Source organism: Ornithorhynchus anatinus, chromosome X5 (genome assembly GCF_004115215.2).
Source record: "Ornithorhynchus anatinus isolate Pmale09 chromosome X5, mOrnAna1.pri.v4, whole genome shotgun sequence".
In the NCBI taxonomy this organism is placed as follows: Eukaryota; Metazoa; Chordata; class Mammalia; order Monotremata; family Ornithorhynchidae; genus Ornithorhynchus; species Ornithorhynchus anatinus.
Window position 1 is genome coordinate 59,666,244 of NC_041753.1, and position 12,882 is coordinate 59,679,125.

Genomic DNA, 12,882 nt, shown 5'->3' on the forward strand with positions numbered 1-12,882 from the left:
CTAGTTCTAAGGTTTCCTTCACAGTTGGCATTGTACATCTGCCAGCATAGCAAACAGCTTCAGAGGCTGCTCCAAAGCAGCAAAGGGAGGTCAGGGAGCACGGAGTGCTGGCGAGGGACAAAACAAAAGAATGAATAGTATGAATTCATTCATTCAGTCATATTTATTGAGCACTTACTGTGTACAGGACACTGGGGCAAACACTTAGAAAGTACAATTCAGCAATAAAGAGAGACAATCCCTGCCCACACTGGGCTTACAATCTATGAATGAATTAGGAGTAATAGTATTTGGTATGCACCTAATAATAATTAAAATTGGATTTGTTGCACATATTATTTGCCAACATTTTGACCAGCTCTGAGATAAGTAGTAATAATATTTGTTATGCGCCTAATAATAATCAAAATTGGATTTGTTGCACACTTATTATTTGCCAATACTGTCATCAACCCTGAGATAGAGTACAGTGAGAAGCAGTATGGCATAATGGTTAGAGCACAAGCTTGGGAGTCACAGGTTAGGGGTTCTAATCCTGGCTCTGCCCCTTGTCTGCTGGGTGACCCTGGGCATGTCATTTCATTTCTCTGGGCCTCAGTTAGCTCCTCGGTAAAACGGGGATTGAAACTGTGAGCCCCATGTAGGACAGGGACTGTGTCCAACCCGATTTGCTTGTATCCACCCCAGTGCTTAGTACAGTGCCTGGCAAATAGTAAGCACTTAACAAATATGACGTTTTTCATTAGTATTAATATTATCATCATCATCAAACACGGTACCTGTCCCACAAGTTGCTCTCTGTCTGAAAGGGACGGGGAACAGGCAATCCCCACTTTATGGATGAGAAAACGGAGGCCCAGTGCCCAAATCACATAGCAGATAAGTAGGAGAGCCAGAATTAGAATCCTTATTCCTGGTCCTGTGCTCTTCCCACTAGGTCACCTAATAATAATAATAATAATGTTGGTATTTGTTAAGCACTTACTATGTGCCGAGCACTGTTCTAAGCGCTGGGGTAGACACAGGGGAATCAGGTTGTCCCACGTGGGGCTCACAGTCTTAATCCCCATTTTACAGATGAGGGAACTGAGGCCCAGAGAAGTTAAGTGACTTGCCCACAGTCACACAGCTGACAAGTGGCAGAGCTAGGATTCGAACTCATGAGCCCTGACTCCAAAGCCCATGCTCTTTCCACTGAGCCACGCTGCTTCTCCGTGCATACCTACTGTATGCAAAGCACTGGGAAGAAATACATAGTAAGCGCTCAATAAATACTATTGAATGAATGAATGAAATACATGGGTGAAGGGTTAGACAGAGGGCTGGTAACATAAAAGTGTCACAATCTAAGAATAGATGGAGGGAGAGGGTTGGCATCAGTCACCTGAGGAAAGATGAAATAAGAAAACACAGAAACATAGTAAGTTCGTTGTGGGCAGGGAATGTGTCTGTTACATCGTAGTGTTGTAGTCTCCCTAGTGCTTAGTAAAGTGTTCTGCACAGAGTAAGTGTTCAATAAATATGATTGATTGATAAAAGATAATGTTAGATATGAAAAAAGCACTATTATTCTGAGCTAAGAGGAGCCAAATTCCAAGCTCCTCAGCACACAGTCTAACAGAAGACTCGCAGCAACAGACTTCCCAACATTCTAAAGATTAAAAGAAGACCATGAGTGGCAGATGTTATCTCATCCTTTCTGGACTGGAGCAGAGCCTGAAGGGAAGTCTCAGTAGGGTGGACACTGGGCAGGTTTTCTCCCAGGTGACAGGCCACGGTGGTCCAGTGGAGAAGGGGACCAGCAAAGGCCTCATGCTTCTGGGTTTTTACTCTCCTTTTTTCAGTCCCAGTGATGGTAGCCTTCAGAGAGTTCCCTGCAATCTGAAATGTCTCCCTTCCAAAGTTTCCTCTCTATCCAAGCCCTCCCCCAAGGCCTTTGCACACTGCTCTTCCCCAGGGTTTCCTGTTTCTACATTTTCCAATTGTCCTGCTGTCTTTATTTCTACATTGCAACTGTTCCTGCTCCCCTCCAGTCTGAATGCACACATTTGGTTCTGAAAGCATCTTCTGCTGCTCCACAACCTTGGCACGGCCAAGGAGGGAGTGGACAATCACTGCGTTTTTTTCATATTACTTTCTCTTCAAGATTTCCCCTCTTCCAGGCTTTATCATGACAAACCTCCTCTTGCACTATCCTGACAGTTAACTGGGATTTTAGCATTAAAAAAAAGATAAAATAAGAAATAAAAGGATAAGCTTCCACGTCATCAGAATGAGCTGGATAACCATTCCCAGTTTGAGGGATAGGTTGTTTGTTGCAGTCCTTGCCCATGTTTGTTCCACTTGCTTTTCCCCAGTTTTTTCTGTAGATTTTTATTTTACTAGGACTTTTCAAAGTTGCTGGCAGCTAAAAAAAGCAGCCCAGTGAGGTTCTGGGAAAGGAGAAAACCAGGCTCAGTGGCCAATTAACCCCCTTCAATGGGTGCATACATGCATAGAGCTGGGCTTAATCATTCATTCAGTGGTATTTATTGAGCATTTCCTGTGGGCAGAGCACCGAACTAAATGCTTATTTTAAAAAAGAATGATAACAGCTAAGCACTTACTATGTCCCAGGCACTGTTCTAAGTGCTGGAGTAGATACAAACTAATCAACTTGGACATAGTCCTTGTCCCACATGGGGCTCACAGTTTTAATCCCCATTTTACAGATGAGGGAAATGAGTCCCAGAGAAGTTAAGTGACTCGGCCAAGGTCGCACAGCAGACAGTGACAGAGCTGGGATTAGAATCCAGGTGCTTCTGACTCCTAGGCCCTTGCTCTATCCTCTAGGCCATGCTGCTTTCCAGTATAAGAGTACACCATAACAGAGTTGGTAGACACATTTCCTGCTCATGAGGAGCACTGTCAATCATATTTATTGAGTGCTTACTGTTTGCAGAGCACTGTACTAAGCACTTGGGAGGGTACAATACAACAATAAACAGACACAGTCTCTGCCCACAACAAACTTACAATCTATAGCGTCTTTGTGGAGTGGAAAACGCTTTGTTTAGTATTTGGAGGGTAAAGCAGCCATGAAGAAAATCAGAATCAGTTCTGTTTACAGATACTGTCCCCATACACTAGTGTTTTGGTTTTAACCATATTTGGTAGGCTCTCTCCTCTCATGCTCCATGGAAGATCTTCCTCCAAGTGGAGGTGAAAACAGAAGGATATAATAATAATAATAATAATGTTGGTATTTGTTAAGCGCTTACTATGTGCCAAGCACTGTTCTAAGCGCTGGGGTAGACACAGGGGAATCAGGTTGTCCCACGTGGGGCTCACAGTCTTAATCCCCATTTTACAGATGAGGGAACTGAGGCACAGAGAAGTTAAGTGACTTGCCCACAGTCACACAGCCGACAAGTGGCAGAGCTGGGATTCGAACTCATGAGCCCTGACTCCAAAGCCCATGCTCTTTCCACTGAGCCACGCTGCTTCTCTATATCTATCTTATTATCTTATCTTATTATCTTATCTATCTTATGATATTATAGATATCATAAGGATATCTATCTTAGACCTGAGAAAATGTGGCCATTTTAAGATTCCTGTATCATAAGTAGAAATCAACCCACGTTTTCTCTGTTCCTTCCATTCGTATCAAGGTTCTGGTGATGACTGTTGATACAGGGAAACTTCAACTGCTGCCTTTTGGCAGCTACCCAGTCTTGAGTTTGGACTTGGAAATAGAATGAGATCCTTGTGCCTTGTGTGTATCTTAAGTTTATAATTAGCTTAATTACATGACAGATTTTTAGATAACATGACTTATACAAAATTACCTGGGTAGAGTAATTAGCTGAGGTGTGAGGATAGTTGAAACTCAAGGTTAATTGGATAGTTATATTGGATGGTACTGCTGAAATAACTCCCTTTCCTCACCTCTTCATCACCTTCGCCCCCAGGGCTCAGGAAACATGGTGGAGTGGAAGTGTTGAACAAGACTGACCTCCTTCCATAAACCATGGCAGGTGCAAATCAGTGGATTAAGAAGGTGGGGAGAAATGGCTGGCAACCCAAGGCCAATACATTTCCAGGGGAACTGTCGGAAAGGAGGCCTTCCATGAGCCTGATAGCAGGGGCTTCGTCTCCCTCTCCCCAACCATCCAGGGAGCAGAAACTCTGCCTGCTGCAGTGGTAAGGGGTTGAGGCCCACTTTTATTCAGAGGTTGCAGATGGAACACCAGTAACAGAGACTCTGTGGGAGAGGAGCAGGAGTCCTAGTGTATTTGTATATCCAGTAAAGTTTATTCTTCTTTCTGAGAACTGTTCAAAATTGAGGGACTAATGAATTTTTTCCCAAGTGTTGTCTCCTCCCACCCCCTTAGAGTGGAAACTCTGTGCTCTCTAGGGAACGATTATTTTTCATCAGCTTTACAATCTTCCCAGTTGTGTGGTCTGGTGGAAAGAACATGGTCTGTCTGGGTTGGGGATGAGGTTTCAGAGGACCCGGCTCTAATCCCAGATTTACCACTGGTCTGCTGTGTGACCTGGAGCAAATTACTTAACCTCTCTGTGTCTCACTTTCCTCATCTTCACAATAGGTAGAAGATATCTGCTCTTCCTACCTTAGATTATGAAGTCTAGTAGTAAAGTTTTTACTAAATGCTTCTTGTGTTTAGAGCACTATCCTAAGCCAGGGAAAGAACGAACAAATGGGAATTAGGCAAACAGCTACTGTCTCTCAGGGGCTTACAGTCTGAAATGAGGAATTGAAATAGCCTTATGGGAAATAAGGATCGTGTATGAACTGAGTATCTTTACCTATCCCAACACTTGGTACAGTGCTTGGCACATAGTAAACACTTAATACATACATTTATTATTATTGGTTCAGTGTTTTGTTCTGAATAAATGTTCAATATTTGCTTATGGTGATGCTTTTGACTGAGTTAGGGTCCAGCGCTGAGACCACAGAGGCCTTCCAGGTAGTATTATAACAAACTAGAGGAACTACAACCTGTAGTTTCATTATCAATAGCTACTGAAGGCAATCACGGTGAATAGAGAAACAAGAAAGTTGGGTTTTTTTTGATAATGACAGTGATCATGTTTACAATTTTTTTTGGGGATTTCCAAAGAGATGTTTGTTAGAATATTCACTTCTTCATCAGTTGTTTTATTGAGAGGCAAGATATGGGGGCTTTTGAACAGTTTGCAGAATTGTATTCAGAGTGATAACTTGTTAAGTTCTTACTATGCGCCAGACGCTGTACTAAGCTCTGGGATAGATGCAAGATAATTGGGTTGGGCCCAGTCCCTGTCCCACAGAGGGCTCAGTCCCAATCTCCATGAGAAGCAGCATGACCTAGTGGAAAGAGCATGGGCCTGGGAGTCAGAGGTCTGGGTTCTAATCCTGGCTCTCCCACATGTTTGCTGTGTCACCTTGGGAAAGTCACTTAACTTCTCTGTGCCTCAGTTACCTCATCTATAAAATGGGGATCAAGATTGTGAGCCCATGAGGGATAAGGACTGCATCCAACCTTATTACCTTGTATCTACCCCAGCGCTTAGAACAGTGCTTGGCCCATAGTAAGCACTTAACTAAAACCACTATTATTATTATTATTATTCTTGTTATTTTACAAATGAGATAACTGAGGTGCAGAGAAGTTACTTGCCCAGGGTCAAGTGGTGGAGTCAGATTTAGAACCCAGGCCCTCTGACTCGCAGACCCACACTCTTTCCACTAGGCCACTCTGCTTCCCATGTGGTTTGGATACTGTGTCTGACCTCAATATCTTGTATCTATCCCAGTGCTTAGTTGAGTGCTCGGCACATAGTAAGCACTTAAACACCACAACTATTATAATCATTCATAATTGAATGACTCCCAAGTCTCAACCTCTTTCTTTACAATCTCAGGTTTCCTTCTACCTCAGGCTATCTCTCCTTGGCAGTCCCACTGACACTTCAAACTCAGGATGTCCAAAACAGAAACCTTCATCTTTCCATCCAAACCTTGTTCCACCTCTGACTTTCCCATGACTGTAGACAACACCATGATCCTCCCAGTCTCATAAAGCTGGAACATTTACATCATCCCTGACTCATCTTTCTTCTCAATCTGACTATTCAGTGAGTCACCAAATATTGCCACTTGTACCTTCACAACATTTCCTTTCCATAGGCCAACCTGTGGGTCCGAACACTTGTCATAGCCCATCTCAACTACCGTATCAACCTCCTCACCTACCTCTCTGCCTCCAGCCTCTCTCCTCTCTTTTTCCTTAGTCATTCTGATGCCTATATCAATTTGAATACATCATACATCACTCTCTCCACCTTAAAAACCTTTATTAAAATCACATCTCCTCCAAAACACCTTCCTCAACTAAAATCTCATTTCCCCTACTCCCTCTCCTTTCCGCATCTCCTATGCACTTGGATCTGTGCTCCTTAAGCACTTGATATTCATTCCACCCTCAGCACTTACGTACATACCCAAAATTTATTTTAATGTTTGTCTCCCTCTGTAGACTCTAAGCTCATTGTGGGAAGGGAATATGCCTCTACCAGCTCTGATGTATTGTGCTCTCCCAAGAGCTTAGTACAGTAAGAGCTCAATCAATACCATTTTATATATATATGTATATATATATATTTGTATATATATATATATAGTTGCATAAATATTCACAAATATATATATATATAATATCTATACATATATATGAAGAATCAAGACACATACTCTCTCGAGAGCTTAGTACAGTAGTAATAGGAGTAGTAGGAATAGCATATATTCAGGGCATAATAATAATAATGGCATTTAAGTGCTTATGTGCAATGTACTGTTCTAAGCACTGGGGGGGGGTACAAGGTGATCAGGTTGTCCCATGTGGGGCTCACGGTCTTGATCCCCATTTTACAGATGAGGTAACTGCAGCCCAGAGAAGTTAAGTGACTTCCCAAAGTCACACAGCTGACAAGTGGCAGAGCCGGGATTAGAACCTATGACCCCTAACTCCCAAGCCTGTGCTCTTTCCACTGAGCCACACATACTGCATGCAGTACACTGTACTAAACCCTCCGCAGTGTTCTGCCCACAATAAGTGATCAATAAATATGATTGAATAATATATTGGCAGTAAATAGGTCTCTAACCACCGGCACCATCCTAATTGGCTGAAACTGCAAATCACATAGGCAGGACCTTCAGATCTTATTGGTCCTGTAATCTCAGAAACTACTGATACCAGTCAGATGCATTCCTTTTCCATTGCTAGGGACATTGTCAAGAAAGAAACAAAAGTCTGGTGTTGGTTTCTTGAAGAGTACATATGACCCTGCTGCTTGAAAAGTTATTTCCCTGCATAATTATTTCCATAGTAACCAGCTGAAGAAGTGGCACCACACCCTAAAGTTAAGGCAAAAACGATCAAGTCAGAAACATGTAATAACAGGCAGAGGGCTTAGGATCAGAATTTAGTTTTTAGTTTGGGTTCAGAAGGGCAGGCAGTACTGTATATATCACATTATCCTGTGCTGTTATTTCTCTTTCTGCTTTAAACTCGATAGCTTGTTTTGCAACTGCCCCTCCCGCTCTTTCTAGGAGATAGGAGGCCCTTCTTCCAGTTTTTTCTTCTTTTTTTTTAAATGAGATTGGTTATTCTTTTTTCTCTTTCTACTCTTCCTTTCCTTTGTGACTCATTATTTCATAAGAAAATAGGAAACATTTGTTCCAAAGTGCAACTGACAAACATAATTAAGAAAACTGGAATAATGAAAGGATTCATTTGATTTGTTTCCATTTTTAAAAGATCTTTTTCTACTTATTTTCTCTAAAGCCTGAGCTCTCTTCTTCCCTTTCAAAGTTTGAGCCATTATGTGTCTTTGATCACGCAGAAAAGGTTTAGTGAAATAGAGACATAACTGCCTTCCTGTCATTGATGCGGGATTTCAGTTTCATTAAGGGAAACTAGATTTTTCTGTGAAAACTGCTTTTCCAAAAAGATCCAAATTGCAAAAGACCTGAGAGAAAATGATCTCTCTGATTTGAGCCCATTGTTAGCTTCAATAATACTCATTTCAGAGTGCCGTACCTGATCCCAAACCACAAGAACACATTGTTCCAAGTCCCAGACTATGACCTTTTTCTCTAAGAAGCTTGAATCATTATCTCACATGAACTTATACATCCTCAAAGAAATCATCATCATCATCATCACACCATTGCATCACCCCATGGGAAGGAAAAGAACAAGTGCTGTGATTTTGGTTTGGTGAAAGGGAAACTGAGGCAGAGAGGGAGGAAATGACTTTTTCAGAGCAGAGCTGAGACTCGGGGGTTAAAACCGAAAAATGGCTTGGGTTTTCTGTTGATCAATCTAGCGCTTGGCCTATATCAGTCATGTCTCAAGGCCGGGAAAAGTTCACAAACTTAATTATTCGAAAGAGCTGAAGCGATCAGCATTCTAAGAAAGAAATTTCAGAACTTTCCATTCTGAAAAAGCCGGAAGGCAAATCAGAAAGTGTGGGAGCAGAGAGTGGATGGTTGAATGACATTTTTCAAGTGTTTTTCCTGTTTGTCGTGGGCAGGGAACTTGTCTACCAATTCTGTTGTACTGTACTAACCCTAGTGCTTAGTACAGTGCTCTGCTTAGTAGGTTCTCAGTAAATACCATCGATGATGATGACTTTCCCAAGTCCAGTATGTAAGGAGAGCTGCAGAAGTCCATAGAGGGAAGGAAGTGGTTGGCTCAATGTACATGTGCCCACTCTCACTAAGAAAACCCTGCAATTTAGAGGGAGTAGGGAAAGGGCCTCTCTCATTAACTCAGTTATGCACAATCAAAACTGAAATTTGGGCACATTCTCATGAAATGTATTCATTTTTTTCAGGCTTTTTGAGTTCTAGTCACAACTAACATCCAGTAAAGCCTGAGTTAAATTCGTATGTGCTAACCAGTCTTCCTGAAACTCTAACGCATTTGAGTTCAGGTTGAGTTCAGATTCGGGATCGTGGAGTTTTTTTTTTCTTCAAACCGGTTTGTCCATCCTTTGTTCTTTCAGCTGTGTAAGTCATAGGCTTCATTTCCCACCAGGAAGACTCTCCCCTACCCTTCTGAGCATTCATCACAGATTGTACTTCAAAGGCAAGGAACCAAGGAGGTTCTCTTTCTTCATCAAGGCCCTGGTGCCTCAGGCAACAGCTCACTTAATGCTGGTGTAATGTTGCTTTTAACCAGATGTTCAGGTTAAGGCAAGGTGGCAACACCCTATTGAGCCAGTTGTTCCAAGTATAGCTTCTACAACCTTCTGACGGAGAGGCTCTTGCTCAGCACAGTTGCCCGTTCCTCCTGCACTTACAGCACAAGCTTGAGGCAGAATACTAACCCCTAAATGGAACTCTGCATACGTGCAGAGAGGGTCCCTCCTTAAGGCCCTGTCACAAGGCTCACAATTCGAGGATCAGCCATATGTCAAATCTGATGACCCAGGAAGTTCCTCGCAATCTTTCATGAAGAATGTGGACTTCTACCAAAAACTGCTCCATGGCCAACTGAGCTTGTTATGGTGCTGTCTTTTCCTTCTTTTGCAAATTCCCTCAGTGCCCAGTACAGGATCTGGTCCCAAGAAAGAACCGTTGATGTTGGATAAGGATGCTCAGAATCTCCTTGAAAACCTCCCCATCCTCTGCTTTTGCTACAAGACTTTTTCTAGTGGTAAAATGCAGTGCTACTCACCCCAAGCTGATAGCTTGCTCATTTTGCTCTTCTGTTGAGGGGCAGGAATGACAGAATTATTTTTCTTCATTCAGAACCAAGATCGCGATGACAAAGGAAACTTTTCCTCCGGAGTCGGAAACATAGCTAGAGACAAATGAAAACCGTATAAGTCAAATTCGGGTTATTTCAGTTAGCCAGCGCCGTGACTGGAAATTTTCCACCGTTTCTGGTACGTCTGGTTCTGAGCACTGGTTTAGGCGAGGCCCTTAAGTAGAGAAACTGATCTTGCTCAATAATTCTGATGTTCTTAGAAGACACCTGTGATGGAAGTCTCTCCCAAAGAGATAAAACTCAGGCCTCACGGCCTAGTAATTAAGACTCATGGAGTTCCAAGAATATGCCACATGTTGTCACTGCATCATCTGGACCATCAGCAGAATAGTATTTCCTGCTCGGAATTTCCCACAGTCACAGGTGTTTTGCAGTGTTATAAAGGTAATGGTAGCAGCAGCAGCAGAGCAGCAGTGTGGCTTAGTGGAAAGAGCCAGGGCTTGGGAGTCAGAGGTCATGGGTTCTAATCCCAGCTCTGCAATTTATCAGCTGGGTGTCTTTGGGCAAGTCCCTTAACTTCTCTGTGCCTCAGTTATCTCATCTGGAAAAGGGGAATTAAGATGGTGAGCCCCACGAGGGACAACCTGATTACCTTGTATCAACCCCAGCGCTTAGAACAGTGCTTTGCACATAATAAGCGCTTAACAAATATCATAATTATTATTATTGCCCACTCTTTGAAGGGCACTGTATTAGGTGCTGTATTAGTACCCACAAGGAGATTACACTCTAGAGTGAGATAAACATAATGTTTACAACTAAAAAGGTCAAAATTAAATGCATAAAACAGAGATATACGTGAGTGCTAACAAGGGTGTCAATAAATTCATAGTGCTAGAGTTGCTTGAAGGGATGATACGAATCAGGGTCGTGTGTGTGTGTGTGTGTGTGTGTGTCTGTGTCCTTCATATATTTTAATTCTATGGTCTAGTTGAGTATCGAGTTCTGAATATGCCTTAATAGGAGCCTTATGGACACATATTTTTGCCCCTATGCTATGTCTAAAGAGTACACAGAACAAAACCATTGTTAGGGCTGGGATTAAATATTGAAACGATTATCATTTTTTTAATCACTAAAATTAGTGAGAAATACAGGGGTGGAGGACCCTCTGAATGATTCCCACATTGATTGAGGCAGAAAAGAGGAAAGAACAGATGAAAAAAAGACAGTGAAGGAGTGACAGAAGTTGAACTGAAAACACGATCAAAAACAAGAAACTGAGTTACTCCCAGCCAATCAAACTGGTGATGAAGTCAAAGAAGGGTTGTTCTATCGTATCGTTGACAGCAGAGAGTTCAAGATGAAAGAGGATAGAGAATCAAAAGGGTTCCTTGTCAAGTCTAAGAGCACCAGCCAATCTTGCACTGTGAGTTCAAAATGTAAATTTAAGTGCCCAGTTGTTTCATATATCCAGTTTCCTTTCACATGACATGTTTGAGAACTAAGGGGCAGAATTAATTTCAAAAATATTTACTTTTTCTATGAAAATGTCTTCAGAATAAACTGTAGTCTTTGCTGGCTTGTCAAGAATAAGCACATATAAAAGGAAAAAGGTTATAGTGAGTGAAGACAGGAATAGAGAATTGCTTCCTTTTGATCCATGAAAAAGTTTTCATTTTCATGCCCAATAATGTAAGGAGTTTGGCACGATGCAATTCTCCTGCATTTGCTTGGCTTCTGGCATGGAATGAGTCATGGAAAGGTACAGCTTTATGTTATTTTAGGGACACAATTCCATGCTCAAGACAGGCCAACATGTAGTAAAATAATCTCTCTCCATTTGGATAATACCTTAAACAAAGATGATTATTTGCTGTACTGAATTTTCACAGTGATAAATTTCAAAATGTTTTTAATCATTTTGGGGTCAGGGTACTGAGATGATTATATAAGTTTGCTGGAGATTTGGAAATTTCATCTCTTCCATTTCAAATGGCTACCACTGGGTTTGGCAGAGATTTGGGACCAGATTCTCCAATTAGGAATATATATCAATCAAGCAGTGAGATCTGCACCCCTGTAATGAAAGTTTTTTTAGTTTTGTTTTGATTTCTTTTTTTAATGGAACTTGTTAAGTGCTTACTATGTGCATGTGCCAGGGACTGTACTAAGGACTGTGGCAGATAAAAGGTAATCAACTTGGACACAGTTCATGTCCCACATGGGGATCACAGTCTTAATCCCCATTTTAAAGATGAAGTAACTGAGACACAGAGAAGTGAAGTGATTTGCCCAAGGTCACACTGCAGACAAGTGGCAGAGACGGGATTAGGACTCTAGTCCTCGGACTCCGAAGCCTGTGCTCTTTCCATTAGGCCATCCTGCTTCTGAACTCAAGCCCCTAGATGAAACTTTGCTATTCATGTGTCATGGGAGCCCCATTACAACTGTTTCAGAAGTAATTAGGCTTGGAACCGACAGTTTTAGAGGTTCCAGGGCTATTTCCTCACCATCACAACTTATGCCCTGGAAGCCCATGTTTTGATTCCTTTTAGAAATGGAAAGCTCCTTTTGGCTCCTGTCTTACTAGTTAATTTCCACCGGATTCTGCTTTTACCTGAGTCATCAACCAATTAATCAGTTGTGTTTATAGAGCACTAAACACTTGGAAGAGTACAGTACTTCAGAGTTTGTAGACATGATCCCTGCACCCAAGAAGCTTATAGTCTAGAAGGGGAGAGAAACAATGAAATAAATTATGGTTAGGAGAAATGGCAGATTATAAGGATATGTAGACACCAGTGCTGTGGGGCTGATTGTGGGGTGAATATCAGGTGTTAAAGAAAGTACAGATCCAAGGGCATAGGGCAATGCAGAAGGGAGACCAAGTAGGGGAAATGTGGGCTTAATTGGGGAAAGCCTCCTGGAGGAAATGAAATTTTAATAAGACTTTGAAGGTGGGGAGAGTGATAATCTGTTGCCTATGAAGGGGGACAGAGTTCTAGGCCAGAGGGAGGATGTGGACAAGGAGTCAGCAGCGAGACAGACAAGAAAGAGATTTGGTGAGTAGGTTAGCGTTAGAAGGGCGAAGTGTGAGGACTGGGTTGTA